The sequence below is a fragment of the Saimiri boliviensis genome, chromosome 12, assembly GCF_048565385.1.
Source record: "Saimiri boliviensis isolate mSaiBol1 chromosome 12, mSaiBol1.pri, whole genome shotgun sequence".
Taxonomy (NCBI): Eukaryota; Metazoa; Chordata; class Mammalia; order Primates; family Cebidae; genus Saimiri; species Saimiri boliviensis.
In genome coordinates this window covers 32178819-32197451 of record NC_133460.1, presented here as the reverse complement: position 1 = coordinate 32197451, position 18633 = coordinate 32178819, and the positions used below count along the sequence as shown (strand labels likewise).

The following is an 18633-nucleotide window of genomic DNA, read 5'->3' as shown; positions in this document are numbered from 1 at the left end:
AAATAAAAAAACTAATTTTATTTTAGAGACAGAATCATGCTCTGTCACCCAGGCTAGAGTGGTGTGATCTCAGCTCACTGCAACCTCCACCTTCCAGGTTCAAGCAATTCTCATGCCTCAGCCTCCCGAGTAGCTGGGACTACAGGTGTCTGCCACCATGCTCGGCTAATTGTTGTATTTTTAGTAGAGACAGGATTTCACCTCTCCTGATTTTAGAGCAGCCAGCCCAGATAAGCTAGCTCATGTTAACTTGCTTGCAGAACAGGACCTTCCTACAAGGCAGTGCTGGGCTCTGGACTCTGACCCAGGTTCAAATCCTGTCTCACAATGGAAACAAGCTACTTTCTCCACCTCCAGGATTGCAAGAATATTGGCATGACCTTGATATGCCTGCAATAAATGTTAACCCCTCCTCTTTACAAACAATTATTACATTAAGACTTAGCCCTGGGAAGAAGTCACACTTTTCTCTGTATTAACACCATGTACATTCTTATTCTCTGTCCTGTGTGCCATTCCATCATGCTCTTTACCAGCAAAACGCCACCAGTGCTAAGGAGGAGACAGAACCGAATAAAAATAGTCACACAGCCTTCAGAGCTGGCACAGGGGCTTCACAGGCCTTAGGAAGTTTGTGCAGTGAGGGAGAAGCACTTTAGTGTCGCCAGCTCCGTTGAAACCAGAGAGATTGTAGCAAACGACCTCCTAGGAGCTCCTCCTCTCACCTTGGTGAATCTTGGCAGCGAGTGAAGACTGGGGCTGAGAGGCAGCGCCTTGAGCCTTGAGCGGAGGGAGGGACAGGGCCCGGGTTCTGACACTGAGGTGCAGAACTGGGGTTTGGGTTGGGCATCAGAGAACTCCAGATCCTAACACCGCTTAGCCAATTCCTGGCTGTGTGACATGGAGCCGTTAGTGTACTTTGCTTGCCAGGCCTCCATTTTTCCCCTCTCAGGAATGGGGAGACTAGTAACCCACTTTTGGGAGCAGTGTGAGGACCGAAGGGGGCTATTAAGTGCTTGGAGCGCAGCGAGCACTCAGGACGGGTGGCTGCGGTCACCTAAGTCGCCGCCGTCCAAGCCTTTGCAGAGGGTCAGGGCCCCCGGACATGCGCATGCGCACGCGCACCCGGCCAGCCAGGTGAGAAGGAGGCGGCCGCTTCGCACCTGGGTTTGAACCCTTCCCCATCACGGGGGTGGGCAGAGGGCACGGGGGGAAGGGGACGAAGTTGGGGGGAGGGTAGTCGCGACAGTGGACGGGCTTGACCCTTGAGGCTGGGTGGGCGGCGTCCAGGGAGCGCGCCGAGCGGCTTCCAAGCTGGGGTCCGCGCGCGCCGCCGAGAGGGAGGGGGAGCGCCAACGGGAGCGAAGTCTCGCGAGATCGCGCGGCGGCGGCGGGAGCTACGGCGGCGGCGGCGGCGGTGGTCTGGGAGGTGAGCGGCGAGCGGCGGCGGCCGTTGCGGGCTGAGGCGGGGTGAGCGCGGCCGACACCGAGGGCCAGGCGGGAGGGTGGGCCCGCCTGAACGTCCCGCGTCCCGGGCGGCCGTCCCCGTTCGTCCCCACGGCTGCTGCAGCGCCGCTTGGTCCGCGCTGTCCCCGGGACTCGCGCGGGGCGGGGCGGCCGGGGCCGCGGGCCGGTGTCCCCGCCACTAGTCCTCGCGCCCGGACGCGACTCCGGGGCCGCCTCGGCGCCCCTCTCCACGGCAGGGTTGGCCCTGCTAGCCGTGGCAGCGGCATTTATTGAGCCTCTGCTGTGTGCGGGGCACTTAACTTGCGCGCTTCCACCCCGGGGCTGCACAGAGTTGGAGCGCCCGGGCCGAAACCACACCGTGGGGAGGCGGTGGGAGGGGACCCAGACCCCGGCGCCCCTTCCTCTCTTCACCTCCCACTCCCCGCAGTCCTTTTACTCCGGGTTCCCGACGGGGCTGCAGAGGGGTGTTTGGGAGCGCCCCGAAATTGAATGCAGCTTGGTGTATGGGTTTCTTGGGAGAGAGTTTTTCCAGGGCTTTTGTCTGGTTCCTAAAAGGGTCCCGGACCCCCAAATGGTCAAGAACCATTGTTTGGCCCTGCGTGGGGCCAGAGGTGGGCTGAGAGCTGCGGGCGTGTGCCGGGGGTGGGGTGTCAGGCCCAGTGAGGTGGAATTTTGGAGCCCAGGGCTTGCCTTAGGCAAAGGAAACACTTCTAAAGTTGGATTTTTGTTTCAGCACGTGATTCCACTCTTGGTAACGGTGGTTCTCAACCTCGTCAGAATCAAAGCCCCTTCTTCCCCTTTGTAGCAAACATCTGTAAATCCCATTTGACTACCCTGGAATGAAATTCATAAACAATGTAACCTCCCTACACACATCACTGAAAAGCAGTATGTTGGTTTGAAATTTAAGAGTGAAATAGAGAACAGTATATGACAGGCGTTGCTGTATCATTCACATCTAGTACATACTCTTGTGCTAGAAGACAGCATATACTGCAGTGCTCGTGCCTGCTTATAATGAGTACGTTTGGATTGGTTTAAAAAATGAAGCCGAGCGCCGTGGCTCACGCCTGTAATCCCAGCACTTTGGGAGGCTGAGCCAGGCCAATCACGAGGTCAAGAGATTGAGACCATCCTAGCCAACATGGTGAACCCTGTCTCTACTAAAATACAAAAATTAGCTGGGTGTGGTGGCGCACACCTGTTAACTCTCAGCTACTTCTGAGGCTGAAACAAAAGAATTGCTTGAACTCGGGAGGCGCAGTGAGCTGAGATGGCGCCACCCACTCCAGCCTGGCGGCAGAGCGAGACTCCTCAAAGAAAAAAAAAATTACCAGGAGTTATTTCAAACAAGGACAAGCCTGGGCAGTATAGCCAAATCCCATCTCTACAAGAAAAGAAAAAATTAGCTGGGTGTGGTGGTGCACACCTGTAGTCTCAGCTACTTGGAAGGCTGAGGTGAGGGGATCACTTGGGCTCAGTTCAAGGCCGCAGTGAGCTGTGATTGCACTCCAGCCTGGGCTACAGAGCAAGGCCCCCCAACTTCAGCCAAAGAGCAGAGATACGGATGGAGGTTGCGTGGGGTGGGGATGGGGGGGCGGTTGAAATACCTAGGTTGGGATAACCTATTTCTTTCGAGTTAAAAGCAACCTAGAATGAACTAGGAATAACATGGCAAGACCACAAACTGTCTCAGTCAACACACAAATAATGTTAGCGTACGCCCTCCACAGATCCATGTTTTCAAACTATATTGTAGAATATCTTTTGTGTCACACACTTTGAGGTACTGCTACTCGAAGGGACAGTACTGGCTTCCTAACAATTACCATTAGTAATAATAAAATATTAACAAGGTTGAAAATTTTGAGTTCAATATCAGTATCTCACTTGTGAATATATGCTCAGTGTTCTGATATTGCAGTTGTATGTTAACGGTGTGTGGTGTGAGGAAGCGATGGCTAATGTTTAGACAGTTTTCCCTTGCTGTATTTAAGCTTCCCTTGCTACTTTCTCCTACATTATTGGAGTTTCCCCACAATTTCTTGTAAAAACTTTTAAATACTGTAAAGTAATGCCAGTTTATAGTGGGCTTAATCTGCCTGGACATTAGAAACATTCATACCAGGCGAATCTTCGTTATACAGATCTGTCCCACCTATGTGTTATGTGAGGTCTTGTAGATTCAGGCCCCCAAACCCTAAAGGCCAGCGGTGCCCTCCAGTCTCTTTGATAACTAAAAATGCTCTTTGGCAGTTCCAGCTCCTTAGAGAAACACCCTAAAGAGCAATATTATCTAGTCAATTATAATAGGAAGGGGGGTACAATTTAACTGACAGGTTTTGCTAAATTTTTTTTTTCTTTTTGTAGTGTCCGATGTACAGAAAAGGCATGCTTTTGGGTTAGTGGCACTTTCATTGATAATTCTAGAATCTCAGATGGGAGGCCAGGTTAGTACCTGTTTCCCTCTGTCTGAAAAATTGGCTGTGTTTAATGGAAATGTTGACAACTAAACACTTGAATCAAGTAGCAGATTGAGGTTAGAATGGAGTTGGGAGGCAACAGCAATAGTATGTAGAATGAAAAGTCTTAGTTAAGTATAAACTAGCGTAATCACCTTTTAAATAGCTGCTTGTGCTTACTAATATTTTTATGAGAGAACATGGAAAATGCAGGTGTATTCAAAGGTAAAAATTAAAATTATCTGTAATCACATAGGCCAATAGTCCTCAAGGTGTGATTTGTTAGAAATTGTCTTTTTATTTCAAACTCTACTAGTCTTGCTCCAAAGGGGAAAATGCAAATTGAGTTAAAGTTAATCTCAGACCACGTATATGTTACCTTCGTATAAAATTTACATATGTTACAATGTTACCTACGTTATAACATTATACATTTCTTTAACTCTTTTTAAAAAAAGTTTATTTGGCGTTTTTTGTTGAATAGATAAGTTGCTTCTTGCTGTAAGATGCAACTTATCTATTCAACAAAATAGATAACACTAATAATAAGTTGTGTGTTACGTTTGCAACGTACTCTGAAAACAGACTTGTAGGTAATGACTGTTGTCAAAATAGAAGGCCAAACTTTAAATTATCTAGGGTTAGAGACATTGAACACTATTGAGGTGGAAAATTATCCAGATTGAGAGTAATGAGTTATATTAATTTGAGCAAGCAGTATCTTGTGCCAGGGTAAAAGAGGTCATTACTGGTTTTTAAAATGAGGACTTTAAAAAATATTCACCTGTGTGTAAAAGATGTTGATTGAAATGTTCCAGTTTTCTAGACATAGGGGATAGATTGTTGAATGGACAATAGTTCATGCCTTTATGATGAAGTTTTACATTTGAGAGACACAAATGTTAACTAGAAAATGAATACTATGTGCATATCTCTTATGTGTAATTAAGGTATTTTATTGATTTTTTTTTTTTTTTTTTTTTTTTTTGAGACAGAGTCTCACTCTGTCGCCAGGTGCCGGGCTGGAGTGCAGTGGCACAATCTTGGCTCACTGCAACCTCCACCTCCTGGGTTCAAGCAATTCTGCTGCCTCAGCTCCCGAGTAACTGGGACTACAGGCGCATGCCACCATGTCCAGCTAATTTTTGTATTTTTAGTAGAGACGGGGTTTCACCATGTTGGCTAGGATGGTCTCGATCTCTTGACCTCGTTATCCGCTCGCCTCGACCTCCCAAAGTGCTGGGATTATAGGGCTATTTTACTGATAATTAAGATGCATATGTGAGATAGAATGACATCTTAAAATTAGCATGTTGTTTAGTTGGCAACTTTTCTTCTTAGGACATAAAATAGGAGTGTGTCGACATTGATGGCATCTTAGAGTCAATAAAATAGGGAATATGTAAAAATTACATAATTTTTATTACATAATTTTATTTCATGAATAGGTAATATGAAACAGTGATTAATGTTTAATAGCAAAAACTTGATTCAAAGGATGACTTGCAAAATGAAAATACATAACATTTCTAGACCCTTTAAACTAGAATTCTTTACTAAGAAGATTCCTGTAGAGATTTTCTCCTCCTGTGAAACAAATGGAGAATCAATGTTTGTAAATATAAGAACCATTTTTTAAAAAATGTTTAAAACAGAACAAACTGCTTGGTGAATTTTCACAAGGTGCAGATGGTGTGGTTAGTGTGTTTGAGGTAAAGTTAATCAGATAGTGTAACCAGGCAGTTGTATGAATATGTTTTTTTGTGTATGTTTTTTGTTTGTTTCCATTCTGGAAGATCCACTTATAAATGAAGGTTTTCTCAAATGGGGCATCCTTAAATTGGATCTCAGTGAATCATAGTTGTTATTGTTGTTTAAGAAATGTATTTGAGAACATACTCTGTGTGAAGTACACAGTTTATATGGTTAGCTAGTTCCATGGTATGCCTCAACTAGGAAACCTGTGTAAGGACTTTTTTGTCTGATACTGAGTGCAGGTTTTACAGCAAACTCAATTACGTGAATACTCTTTGCATACCTTCTTCCCCAGGTGGACTTGAGCTTTGGGTCTCAAAGTGTGGTCCCCATACCATCAGCAGCATCCTGGAGCTTGTTTGAAATGTAGACTCTAAGCTTCACTCCAAACCAAGTGCAACAGAATTTGCATTCTATAAGATTCCTTCCTGGGCAATGCACGTGAATATGTAAGAATCATGGAACCTGATCTGTGGCTGTCAAACTTGAATGGGTATTACAAGGATTGCTAGCCTCCTCTGCAGGAGTCTCTCTGATTCAGTAGGTCTGGGCTGGGCCCATAGAATTTGCATTATTAACTATAATCAGGTGATGCTGATTCTGCTGGTCCAAGGACTATGCTTTGAAAACCATTAGAGTAGAGCTCCTTCTCTTTTCACCTCTTCCTGTTCTGTCTTCTAATTCCTCACCACACCAAATACCTTTTTAAAATAGATTATTATGATTATATACTTTGTCTCGAATGGAGGAAACAAAAGCACCTTGTCTTATAATTTATGGTGATGGCCACACTAAAATTGCTGGTCACTAATTTCATAGAAAACATAAACACTGCTTTATTGGTAGTTCTCTTTTGCTTCTTTTTGTGAGATCCTCTGAACATTTTAAAATTATTTTTTGTGTAGATAAAATGTTGCTATGGTTCAAAAATTAAAATGACACAAGGCATATTTTGAGAAATCTAAATTCCAATTGTCTTGATTTTCTCTCTAAATAACCTTTCACTTGTTTCCTACAGATGTCTTTTTTTGTGTGTAGATACAGATAAGCAAATATTAATATGCTATGTATACTCTTTTTATATAAAATATATACACTATGTGAATATTTTGCCCTTTGCTTTTCTTATAGTTAATATTATCTTGACATCTTTTCGTATTGGTATATAGGAAACTTTTGTTTACACTGTGTGTGTGTGTGTGTGTGTGTGTGTGTGTGTGTGAGTGAGAGATAGAGTCTTGTTCTGCTGCCCAGGCTGGAGTGCAGTGGCACCATCTCAGCTCACTGTAGCCTCCAACTCCCAGGTTCAGGTGATTCTCCTGCCTCAGTCTCCCAAGTAGCTGGAACTACAGGTGCAAGCCACTAGGCCGGACTAATCTTTGTATTTTTAGTAGGGATGGCCTTTCATCATGTTGGCGGCGCTGGTCTCAAACTCCTGACCTCAGGTGATCCACCTGCCTCAGCCTTCCAAAGTGCTGGAGTTACAGGCATGAGCCACCGGGCCTGGCCCAGAAAACAGTTTTTTTTTAAACAGCTGTAAAATATATATTGTTTGGCTGTTTAGCCCTCAGTGATCAACATTTGAGTTGTTTTCAGTCTTAGACTCACAGATGATGCTGTGCTGAATAACCTTGTGCACATATCATTTTGAATAACCTTGTGCATGTATTATTTTGTGTATTTGCAGGCATTATCTATGGGATACATTCTTAGAAGTAGGATTCCTGGACAGTGGGCAATGCATTTATAATTGGGATAAATACTTTCCTTCTCCAAGGCTGCACTATTTTCAGTTCCCATAAGTAATGTGTGAGACTCCTTGTTTCTCCATAACTTCTCCAACAGTTAACTGACCTTTGGATTTTTGTCAGTCTTGTAGATGAAAAATAATAACTCCATATAGTTTTAATGTGCATTGCTTTAATTATGAATTGGGTTGAGCATCTTTTCATGTGCTTAAAGGCTATTTGTATTCCTTTTTCTGTGAACTATCTGTTCATGTCCTTTGCACGTTTTTCTTTTGGATTGATTGCTTTTTCTTATCAATTTTTACAAATTTATAAGATAAAGAGATTAGCCCTTTGTGAGGTTGCAGTTTCCCTCAACTTGTCACTTGTTTTTAAAATTTTCTTCTATGTATTTTGGATAAAGAAAGCTTAAATATGGCTTTCTTTACATTTTATGTACTTAACATTGATCTCTTTTGGTATCTGGATTTTACGTCAAAGGCCTCCAAGATTTCTGGAATTTGCCCTTTTTTTTTTTTTTTTTTTTTTTTTACTGCTTTTATGGTTTCATTTTAACACTTAAATCTCTGATCCATTTAGGATTTAGGATTTATTCTGGTGTTCAGAATGATACATAATTCAACTTTTCATTTTTCCTTGCGGCTGGCAAGTATCTTTACCTGTTGGTTTCATAAAACTGAATCCAGTTTTATGGTGGCATGAATTTCTGGATGCATGGGGGTACATCTCTGCACTTTCTGTTCTATAACATTAGTCTTTCTATTCATATACTAGTAGTACGCTCGTTTTGTAAAATGTTTTAATGTCTTCTAAAACTACTTTCTTGTGTTGCTCTTTTTTTTTTTTTTTGCAATTCTTGCTTGTTTATTTTTCCATGTGAACTTTAAAATCATTTTGTCTAGTTCCAGAAAACACCTTTTAAAGAATCAAGATGATGTTAAATTTATGAACTTAAAATCTATTTGACTTCTCTGAGCCTCAGTTTCCTAATCTGTAAAAGGAACAATAATGTCTGTAAGAATGCTGGAAGGATTGAAAGAAAACGTGAAACTCATCACTTAGTGCCCTTGGTTCACTCCCACCACTGTTTGGGCTGAGGTTGCCATTGGCTCGTTTTTCCCCACTCTTACCCTTCTCACTTTAAAAAAAGGAAGAAAACATAAAGAAAAACAATTACAAGACATTAGAATTAAAGTTAAAAGTAAGCTCTTGTTCAGTTTCAGCAGGACAATTAATGTACTTGAAAACAGAGAACAAACTCAGCCTGGTGTTCAAGTTCCCCTCCTGCTTCTGGACTTGCTGCCTCAGCCTCTCTTGGATACACCCTAACAATGATGCTGTTTATGTTTCCCAGAGGCCATGTGTTTCCTGGAACCCCATCCCTCCCACCCAAAATACATTGCTACCTAATTCTACCAGTTCAGATCTGTTACTGTCCCCCACATAGTCAAAAACAGTATCTGTCTGCATATAGCTTGTCTGTCATGCAGCTTGGACCTGGATGGACTGTAAACTCTGTGAGGAGAAAAACTGTGTTCTTCCTGCACACCAAAGAATGCCCTGCACCCAGCAAAATATTGGCAAATAATGGACATTCAGATGCTTGTTAAATGAATGAATAATTGACTTTGATCTTTCTTTTGCTTTACATTGTGTGTCTAGGTAGCTCTTATTTCACCCAGGACACTGTAAGCTCCTGGAATACAAAGCTTACGCCCACCCCTCCCCTCTTTTTTTAGGGACGGGGTCTGTCTGTCACACAGGCTAGAGTACATGATACAGGCAATGGCACAATCATGGCTCACTGCAGCCTTGAACTCTTGGGCTCAAGCAGTCATCCCATTTCAGCCTCTTGAGTAGCTGGGGCTACAGGTATGCACCACCACACCTGGCTAATTAATTTTTTTCTTTTAAGAGATAAAGTCTTAAGACGTTGCCCATGTTGGTCTCAACTTAGCTCAAGCAAACTGCTGACCTCGGCCTCACCAAGCCCGGAGATCACTGATGTATGCCACTGTGCTTAGCCAATTAATAATAATCATCATCATAAATAATACTGGTGGTGGAGATGGTGGAAGGCAGATTTATTATTATATAATTTATTATAATAAAAATAATTATCGAACATCTATTTCAGGAAATGCTTTAGAGTCCCCAATGTGGATTATTTTGTATGATCCTCAGCAATCTTATGAATTGGGTAGTATTGTTACATATATGGGAAAACAGGCACACAGAGAAGTGACTTGCCCAAGATCACACAGGTGGAAAGTGGTAGAGCTGGCATTCTAATGCAGATGCTCTGAGCCCAGCACCCCAACTCTTAACTTTCTGCAGTTCTCCAGACTTGTTTGTTGAATACAGTCGTTTGAATACAATCGTTTATAGATTTTTGAACAATTTAGGAAAAGTTTTAGTTACACTTTCAAATTTTTACTTTCCTTCCTGACCATTCCATTTTCATAACTTCTACTTTGTTCTTTCCAGTTTATCTTAGACTTAACATTCTCCAGGAGACTTTCTGTGACCACCCTGTCTGGAATGTAGTAGGTGTTCAATGCAAAGTAATTTTTATCTTTTTTTTTTTTTTTTTTTTTTTTTCAGATTGACGATCAAGGTGCTAAGAGAGAGAATGTATGATAGGAAAATAATTAAATATTCTTACTGAGGTAAGTTTTTAATTTTTTTAACAAAGAAACTATTTTTTTTTAAATTTTTTACTTCCTCTCACAGCCTGCATTCTTGAGGTGTAACAGGGGGATTGTTTTAGAAGTGGTTAAGTTCGTAGAACCTAGAGTTCTTAAGGTAGATGCCAGGAATGTGGGCTGTTCAAATTTCATTTGGCTTTCTCCACCTTTTTGAATCTAATCTTTAAATTCTTGTTTTCTCTTCGTTTTAAAGCATAGCACTGAGAAGGCAATCTAGCAAAGAGAAACCCATAGCTATTTCGTGGTTTCAGGGAATACTTTCTCCTGAAAATAGGGAGTTAAAAAGAGTTTTAAGCTACTTTTGGTGAGATAGGAACCCTTCTTTTTTTTTACATAAAATTTTGTCGTAATTTTTATTAGAATAGTGAAAACATTTTCTATCAGTGTAAAACAACATAATGACAAAAGTTAGCAGCCAACTCCTGCCACCAAGAAATGACTGCTCGTAATATTTTGGTGAATATACTTTTAGCAATCTATGAATATAGAAGAATTTATATACAAAATTTTAAATAAATTGCTTTACCTGTATATGTTGGTCTTTTTAAATGAGAAATATGTTTTGTACATCTCTGCAGAAATTGGAAAAGATACACATAATCATACATGTCATTTTACTGGCTACGTAATGTTCCATCTTTTAGAGGCACCATATTTTATTAAACTATGCCTTTGATGACCTTTTAGATTGTTTCTAGTTTTACTTTATTGTAGATAAAGATGTATTGATCAGCCCTTTGCTGACTTCATTGTATACTTGTTCGTTTCTCTTCTTAGATGTGTAACTGCTGGGTCAGAAATTATACACATTTAAAATGTTGAGACATGGCTAACCTGTCCTCTAAAGAGACTACCAGTTTATAACGCCACTCAAAATTCACTAGAGTCCTGTTTTCCATATCTTGCCCACACAGAGTTTTGTTAATGTTTATGTGTATGCAACTTTTTCAAATTTATTTATTTGTTTTAAATAGACTAATAATACTGTATCTATATATTGTGTATAACATGTTTTGAAGTATGTGTACACCATGGAGTGTTTCAATCTAGCTAATTAAATTAAGCATTACCTCACATAGTTATCATTTTTGTGGTGAGAACATTGAACATTTACTCTCTTTGCATTTTGGAAGAATACATTGTATCATCATTAACAATAGTCACCATGCTGTACCATAGATCTCTTGGAATTATTCCTTCTATCTCACTGGAATTTTGTCGTCTTTGACCAAAATCTCCAGAACTTTCCTTCCCTCCCCCACCTTCTAACATCTCTGGTAACCATCACTCTACTCTCTACTTATATGAGTTCAGCTTTTTTAGATTCCTTATATAAGCAAGAACATGTGGTATTTGTCTTTCTGTATCTGTCTTATTTCACCTAACATAATGTTCTCCAGGTTCATCCATGTCATCACAAGTGACAAGATTTCCTTTTTTATAGTTGAATAGTACTCCATTGTGTATATGTACCACATTCTCTTTATCCAGTCATCTGTTGATGGACACTTGGGTTGCTTCCATATCTTGGCTTTTGTGAATAGTGCTACAATGAACATGAGAGTGCAGATTATCTCTTTGACGTACTGATTTCATTTCCTTTACTTAAATACCCAGTAGTGGGATTGCTGGATCATATGGTAGTTCCATTTTTAATTTATTTGAGAAACCCCCACACTGTTTTCCTTAATGGCAGTAATTTACATTCCTTTCAGCAGTATTCAGGGGTTTCTTCGTCTCTACATTTTTTGCCACCGTTTGTTACCTTTTATCTTTTTGATAATAGCCATTCTAATAGGAGTGAGGTGATTAATCTCACTGTGGTTTTAACTCAGATTATCTTGATTAGTGCTGTTGAACATTTTTTCATGTATTGATTAGCTATTTGTATGTTGTTTTTTTTTTTTTTTTTTTTTTTGATACAGCTCTTGTCGCCCAGGCTGGAGGGCAGTGGTATAATCTTGGCTCACTGCAACCTCTGCCTCCCTGGTTCAAGTGATTCTCCTGTCTCAGTCTCCCAAGAAGCTGGAATTAACAGGCATCCACCACCACTCCTGGCTAGTTTTTGTATTCTTAGTAGAGACGAGATTTTACCGTGTTGGCCAGGCTTGTCTTGAACTCCTGACCTGAGATGATCGGCTCACCTCGGCCTTTCAAAGTGCTGGGGTTACAGGCGTGAGCTACTGCACCCGGCCATTTGTATGCTTCTTTTTAGAAAAGTCTATCCAGGCTAGAGTGCAGTGGTGCGATCATGGCTCACTGCAGCCTTGACCTTCCAGGATCAAGTGATCCTCTCACATCAGCCTCCTGAGTGGCTAGGACCACAGGCACATGCCACCACCCTCTGCTAAATTTTTTGTACTTTTTGTAGAGACAGTGTCTTGCCATGTTGCCCAGGCTGGTCTTGAACTCGTGGGCTCAAGTGACTTACCTGCCTCAGCTTCCCAAAGTACTGGGATTATAGGTGTGAGTCACCACCTTTGTCCATCTTTTAATTGAATTTTTTTCTTGCTATTGAGTTCCTTATGTATTTTGGATGTTAACCCTTTATCATATGTATAGTTTGCAGATATTTTCTCCTATTCTTTAGGAAGTATCTTCACTGTTGATTGCTTTCTTTGCTGTGCAGAAGCTTATTTGGTATAATCTCATTTGTCAGTTTGTGCTTTTGTTGCCTGTGTTTTGGGGTTCATATCTAAAAATCATTGTCCAAACCAGTGTCATGAAACTTTTCCTTTGTGTTTTTTCCTAGGAGCATTACAGTTTCACATCTTACATTTAAGTCTTTAATACATTTTGAGTTGATTTTTGCGTATGGTGTAAGATAAGGGTCTAATTTCGTTCTCCTGCTTGAGGGTATCCAGTTTTGCCAACACCATTTAGAAGAGACTGTCCTTTCCCCATTGTTTGTTCTTGGCACTTTTGTCAAAAATCAGTTGACCCTAAGTGCATAGATTTATTTCTGGGTTCTTATATTCTGTTCCATTGATATATGTGTGTGTATTTTAAGCTAGTATAATACTTGTTTTGTTACTATAACTTCATAGTACAATTTGATATCAGGTAGTGTGATACTGCCAACATTTTTATTTTACTCAAGATTGTGGCTGTGTGCAATGGCTAAAATCCCAGCACTTTGGGAGACTAAGGAGAGAGGATAGTTCGAAAACCAGAAGTTTGAGACCAGCCTGGGCAACAAAGTAAGATCCTGTTTCTGCAAAAAATAAAAATTAGCCAGGTGTGGTCATTTGCACCTGTAGTCCCAGTTACTCAGGATATGATCACACTACTGCACTCCAGCCTGGGCAACAGAATGAGACTCTGTCTCAATAAAATAAAATAATAAAATATAAAGAAAATAAAGAAAATAAAATGATGAGATTGCTTTGGCTGTTCATATTCTTTAGTGGTTCTGTACAAATTTTACTACTTTTTTCTATTTCTGTGAAGAATGTTATTGGTATTTTGATAAGGATTGCCTTTAATCAGTAGTATACTTTGGGTAGTATGGGCATTTTAACAGTATTAATTTTTTTGATCCATGAGCATGGGATATCTTTCCATTTATGTCTTCAGTTTCTTTCATTGATGTTTTATAGTTTTTAGTGTAGAAATCTTTTACTTCCTTGGTTCAATTTATTCCTAAGTATATTATTTTTTGGTAACTTGTAAATAGGATGGTTTTCTTGATTGCTTTTTCAGATAGCTCATTGTTAGTGTATTTAAGTTTTACTGATTTTTATATGTTGATTTTATATCCTGGTAACTTTACTGAAATCGTTTATTAGTTCCAACAGTTTTTTTGTGTGGAATCTTTAGGATTGTCTGTATGTAAGGTCATGTGATCTGCAAACAGGAACAATTTTACTTCTTCGTTTCCTGATTGGATTCCTAAATCCTGAAGCCACTGAGGGCATCAGAAGCCCAAGCCTTCTGTAGTTGGCTGGCATGATGTAGACTGGAAATGGAGTCACCTCACAGGGCATACAGGTTTCCACCTGGCTCCAGGACAGGTCTGGAGGCACAGTCCCTGAGTGCTGACATAGAGTCAAGGGCTGTGGAGATGTGCTGGGTACTGGGTTTTACTGTGTTGGGCTTGGTGTTAGGGTTCAAGGCAAAGTCCTATGCTTACTTCCCTCTCTTTCCCCTATCTGTTGGTATCTCTCTCTCCACACTGTGCTGCTTAGTGTTGGGGGAGGGGTGATATGGGTAATGTAAAACTATCCTTTCTAGTATTTTCAGTGTGTCTTTTTAAATTTTTGTGCTCTAACCAGGTACTGTGATCTCTTACCTGTTTTTCTTAGTTCTTGTGAAGGTGTTTTCAGGGGTGGATAGTTGTTCTAATTGATGTTTCTGCCTTGGGACAAATACTGGAGAGTCTTGTTCTGTCATCTTGCACTACCTTTTCCTGTATGTAACGTGTTAAAATCTTTTTAATATTTGGCAATCCAATAGGAGAGAAAAAGTAGTATTTTTTTTGGGATAACAAGTTTTCTAATTGGAATATACGTTTTGTGTTTTCAGAGACCTGTAATTTGACATTCTTACTAACGTGAAGAGTTTTCTTATTGAGAACATACCTGTGGTTCTCATGCATAGATGAAATGCTCTTGGACTTTAAATGTGATACGAATGTTGAAGTATATTGAGTTCTTTGTCTTTCAGTCTATTGCCTTTATTAACTCATTATAAATATTTTTAAACTATAGGTCAAGTGACTGTTACTGTTTTGAATACTGAAAGTTTTCCTCCATAGAGAACTCTACCTTTGTTTCTTATTCACTTACAGTGCAGTTTCAAGAAGCTTTAAGGCTAGGCACAGTATCTCACACCTGTAATCCCAGCACTTTGAGGGGCCAAGCCAGGTGGGCCTCTTGAGCTCAGGAGTTCAAGACTAGCCTGCACAACAACGTGGTGAAATCCTATCTCTACAAAAAATGCAAAATTAGCTTGGCATGGTGGTTCACACCTGTAGTCCCAGCTGCTCAGGAGGCTGAGGCAGGAGGATCACTTGAGACCAGGATGTCAAAGTTGTAGTGAGGCAAGATCATGCTACTACACTCCAGCCTGGATGACAGAGCAAGACCTTGTCTTGAAAAAAATTGAGAAGATAAAGAAGCTTTAAAAACTAATTTCTTAAGATGCTTCAAACATGGATATTAATTGTGGAATAGCATTTAGATATGACTTACAAACTTGGTTATTGATATTATTGAGTTAAGTGGATTATGTGAATATGCATTCATATGTAAACCTGTGTCTATTGATGTTGAATCTCTTCTGTCTAAAGGATTTTAACATTTCTGATATGAGTGTGATCTTTAATTTTATATTTGCTTTAGATTTTATTTTAATTAAGTAAGATTTACTTGAGGAAGGTTTCACATGAAGCAAATACCGACTTTGTCATTGACCTATGGTTTGTTCTTTGGCTTAATAAAAAGCTAGTTAACTATGAGGAGCTTTTTCAAACAAGAAAATCAAAGAGCCAGTGTAGGCAATGTAGTGAGACCCTGTCTCTATAAAACAATTTAAAAATTAAAATAAGGAAAAATTAGCCAGGCATGGTAGCAAATGCTTATAATCCCAGCTACTTGGGAGGCCGAGGTGAGAAGATTATTTGAGCCTGGAGTTGGAGTCCAGCCTGGACAACATAGCAAGATCTCATCTTGAAAAAAAACCAATTAAAAGTTACCTTTTTTTCTTTAGATAGAAAATACATCTTCTGGCCAGTTGTGATAGCTCATGCCTGTAATCCCATCACTTTGGGAGGCTGAGATGAGTGGATCACCTGAAGTGAGGAGTTTGAGACCACCCTGGCCGATATGGTGGAACCCCGTCTCTACTAAAAATACAAAAAATTAGCTGGGGAGCGGAGGTGGTGGGTGCCTGGAATCCTAGCTACTGGGTAGGCTAAGACTGGAGAATCACTTCCACCTGGGAGGCAGAGGTTGCAGTGAACTGAGATCACACCATTGCACTCCATCCTGGGCAATAAGAGTGAAACTCCATCTCAAAAAAAAAAAGGAAAAGAAAATACATCTTCTAATAATATTCCTTTAATGTCGATGCTTTTCTTTTCATTCCAAGTTTACATTGTTGGCTATATACCACCAAGACAGGGACCAAGTAGTACAACTGGTATTTTATTCCTTAGTTTACATCCAGCACCCTGGATATAAGACCTGGCATGCACATAGCAGACACCCACATTGTTTTTGAAGGAATTAATGGTTGGTAAATATTGTCATAGTTATTAGGAAGGAAATGAGAAGTGCCTTAAATTTTAATTTGGTTAAGAAAACTAGCATCTGTGATTTTTATATGTACCTAAATCTAAACATAGGCAATTATAGTGATACTTGCTACCTTAACATTTTGTGACTTTTTTGGGAAATTTTGAATTGGCCTGTATTCCATTTATTTTCCAATTCTGCTTTTTTTGTGTGTGTTTTGCTGTTGTTAAGGGCAAAGTAGGTATCTAAATTAGGTAGGATACTAGATCTTGTTAAATAATATTTATGTTTTGTAGTATAGACATGGGAAAGTTTTTCATAGTTAACGTTATTTGAAGACAAGTTTAAAATATATGTCCCAAAATATATTTTTAATTATAATGGAGATAAATTGAGCTATATTTTAATTGTAGCTCAACAAAATTTTATTAAAAATAGAAGCAGAGAAATCGATTGCCAGCCTTTGAGAAGAATGTATAATAAATCTTTGTCCAGTATCCTGTTTGTTAAACCTTTCTGAGTCCTAACCAATTTTTCACAGCCAAACTAAACAGAGAAGATGGAACAATTAATGGATTTAAGCAGTGAGTGTTTTTGTCTCTCTTTTCATATACTTTATTTCTATCGGAATATGGGATTCCAAAGAGTTCATGAGCTAGTTTTAATCAGTATTTGAGCAGCAGTTATTTGCATGTATAACATCTTAAATTGATTCATCCTCTAGCAATTTTTATTTGTACTTCATTTGCTTAGCATCTCCTTTCTTAATAAATAATCCAAAGTTAAATGTAGGCAGACTTGAAATAATTGAGCCTTCAGTATAAGAGTCTAAATTAATGAAGTTTTTCTAGATTTTAAAACTCCTGATACCTTCTTGTGGCTAATGGTATAATCGTGTATTGGTTCTCCAAAATAACCAAAGTTCTGGTTTCCTCAGTCTTCTGTGTGGCAGTGCAGGAATTTGTTTATGTGGCAGTTTTCATTTTACTGATGACTTTATTTAACGGCATGCTTTAAAGCCCTGATTCTAAAAAATACTCCTGGAAAGTGAGGAATTACTAGCAGTAGTTAAACAGAAGTCTTAATTGAAATTAAGGCTTTATTATTTATTTCTCCTCTTAGCTGCATTTGTAGTATTTTTTGCATTCTACTTAAAAAGGTTTTAGGACTTTCTCAGCATCTTTAATAGCTTGGATTTTGTGCATTTGTAACAGTTTCTTCCTACTTTAGGCACAAAGCTTAAAGTTTAGACTAGGAGGGGAAATAGTCATTTGATTGGGAAGCTGGGCAGAGGAGAAAAGTTTTGTCTTCATATACAGAATTTGTGCAGTAGAATATTCAAATGGAATTTTATTAAATGCTAACCGGTAAAAAAAAAATTGAAGTGCTTGTATGCAATACAGATGATAGATCCCTGGCAAAACCACCACTCAGGGCTTACTACTGTAGTATCTGCAGCTGAATTGGTCTCTCCCAAGAGTATTCTCAACACAAAGTCTTAAGAGTAGAGTTTGGAAAGGGAAGGAGAGAACAGTCAGTAGCTTTGGGCAACAAGTTCCATGATGAACTGTCTAGGTTAAGGATATATACTTACCCTCTGAATGTCCTATCCCCCTTGATAAATTTCTTTCCTTCATAACTCAGGGTGCTTTGCTTAGTGTTGTGGCATGCTGGAAATTTTTCTTGACTTGAAGAGAGGGAGTCTGACTGTATTGTTGCAGAGTCTAGGCTAGTCTCTTTAAATAGATGTCCAACATGGGAATATGGCTGAAAACCATCAGTTCCTCCCTTATCATAGCTAGGCAATGGCAAATACTGGAATTCCACACAAGCTTTTCCTTCCTTAGTTTGCTCAGAGAGGACACCTAGATCAAGGTGAAGGTTAAGTGTTTGTGTATGTTAAACCCAGTAAGTTTTATTTTAAATATATTTCATTCTCTTCTAATGTAACAGAGTTCTTCAGTCTCATCGTTCTAGCAACTATCACTCAAACATTAATTGCTGTCAGTGGGAAAGGATATCCTCCCACATCTTTTCTGGGGTGCTTGAAACCATCCCACTTCCTTTTTCTTTTACCTTAAGAACTGATTTTTGCTCAGAGCGAGGGGAGGGGGGAAGAAAAGAACTGATTACTGACACTTGGGAATTATAATCAGATGGCATCAATCTTTATGGAAAGGTTGCCAATTACTGCACTGCAAAATATGCATTTCCCTCTAATAGTAAGTGTTTCTTTTTGTGTGTCTCAGTTCTGTGC

At 39.8% G+C, this 18633-nt stretch overlaps 1 protein-coding gene across 7 annotated transcripts in view; it reads left to right on the top strand.

Moving 5' to 3' along the window:
- Positions 1–18633, top strand: part of MRTFB (myocardin related transcription factor B) — a 335374-nt gene that overhangs the window by 123139 nt on the left and 193602 nt on the right. For 4 of the 7 annotated variants that reach the window (XM_074382210.1, XM_039478195.2, XM_003928752.4 and 1 more), the window contains exons 1-2: positions 1405–1470; positions 10037–10101. The gene's annotated coding sequence lies outside the window, so the exon portion shown is untranslated. Of the gene's footprint in view, positions 1–1366; positions 1471–10036; positions 10102–18633 lie in introns of those variants that run through there. The other 3 variants (XM_074382206.1, XM_074382209.1, XM_074382207.1) reach the window with 2 other exon arrangements.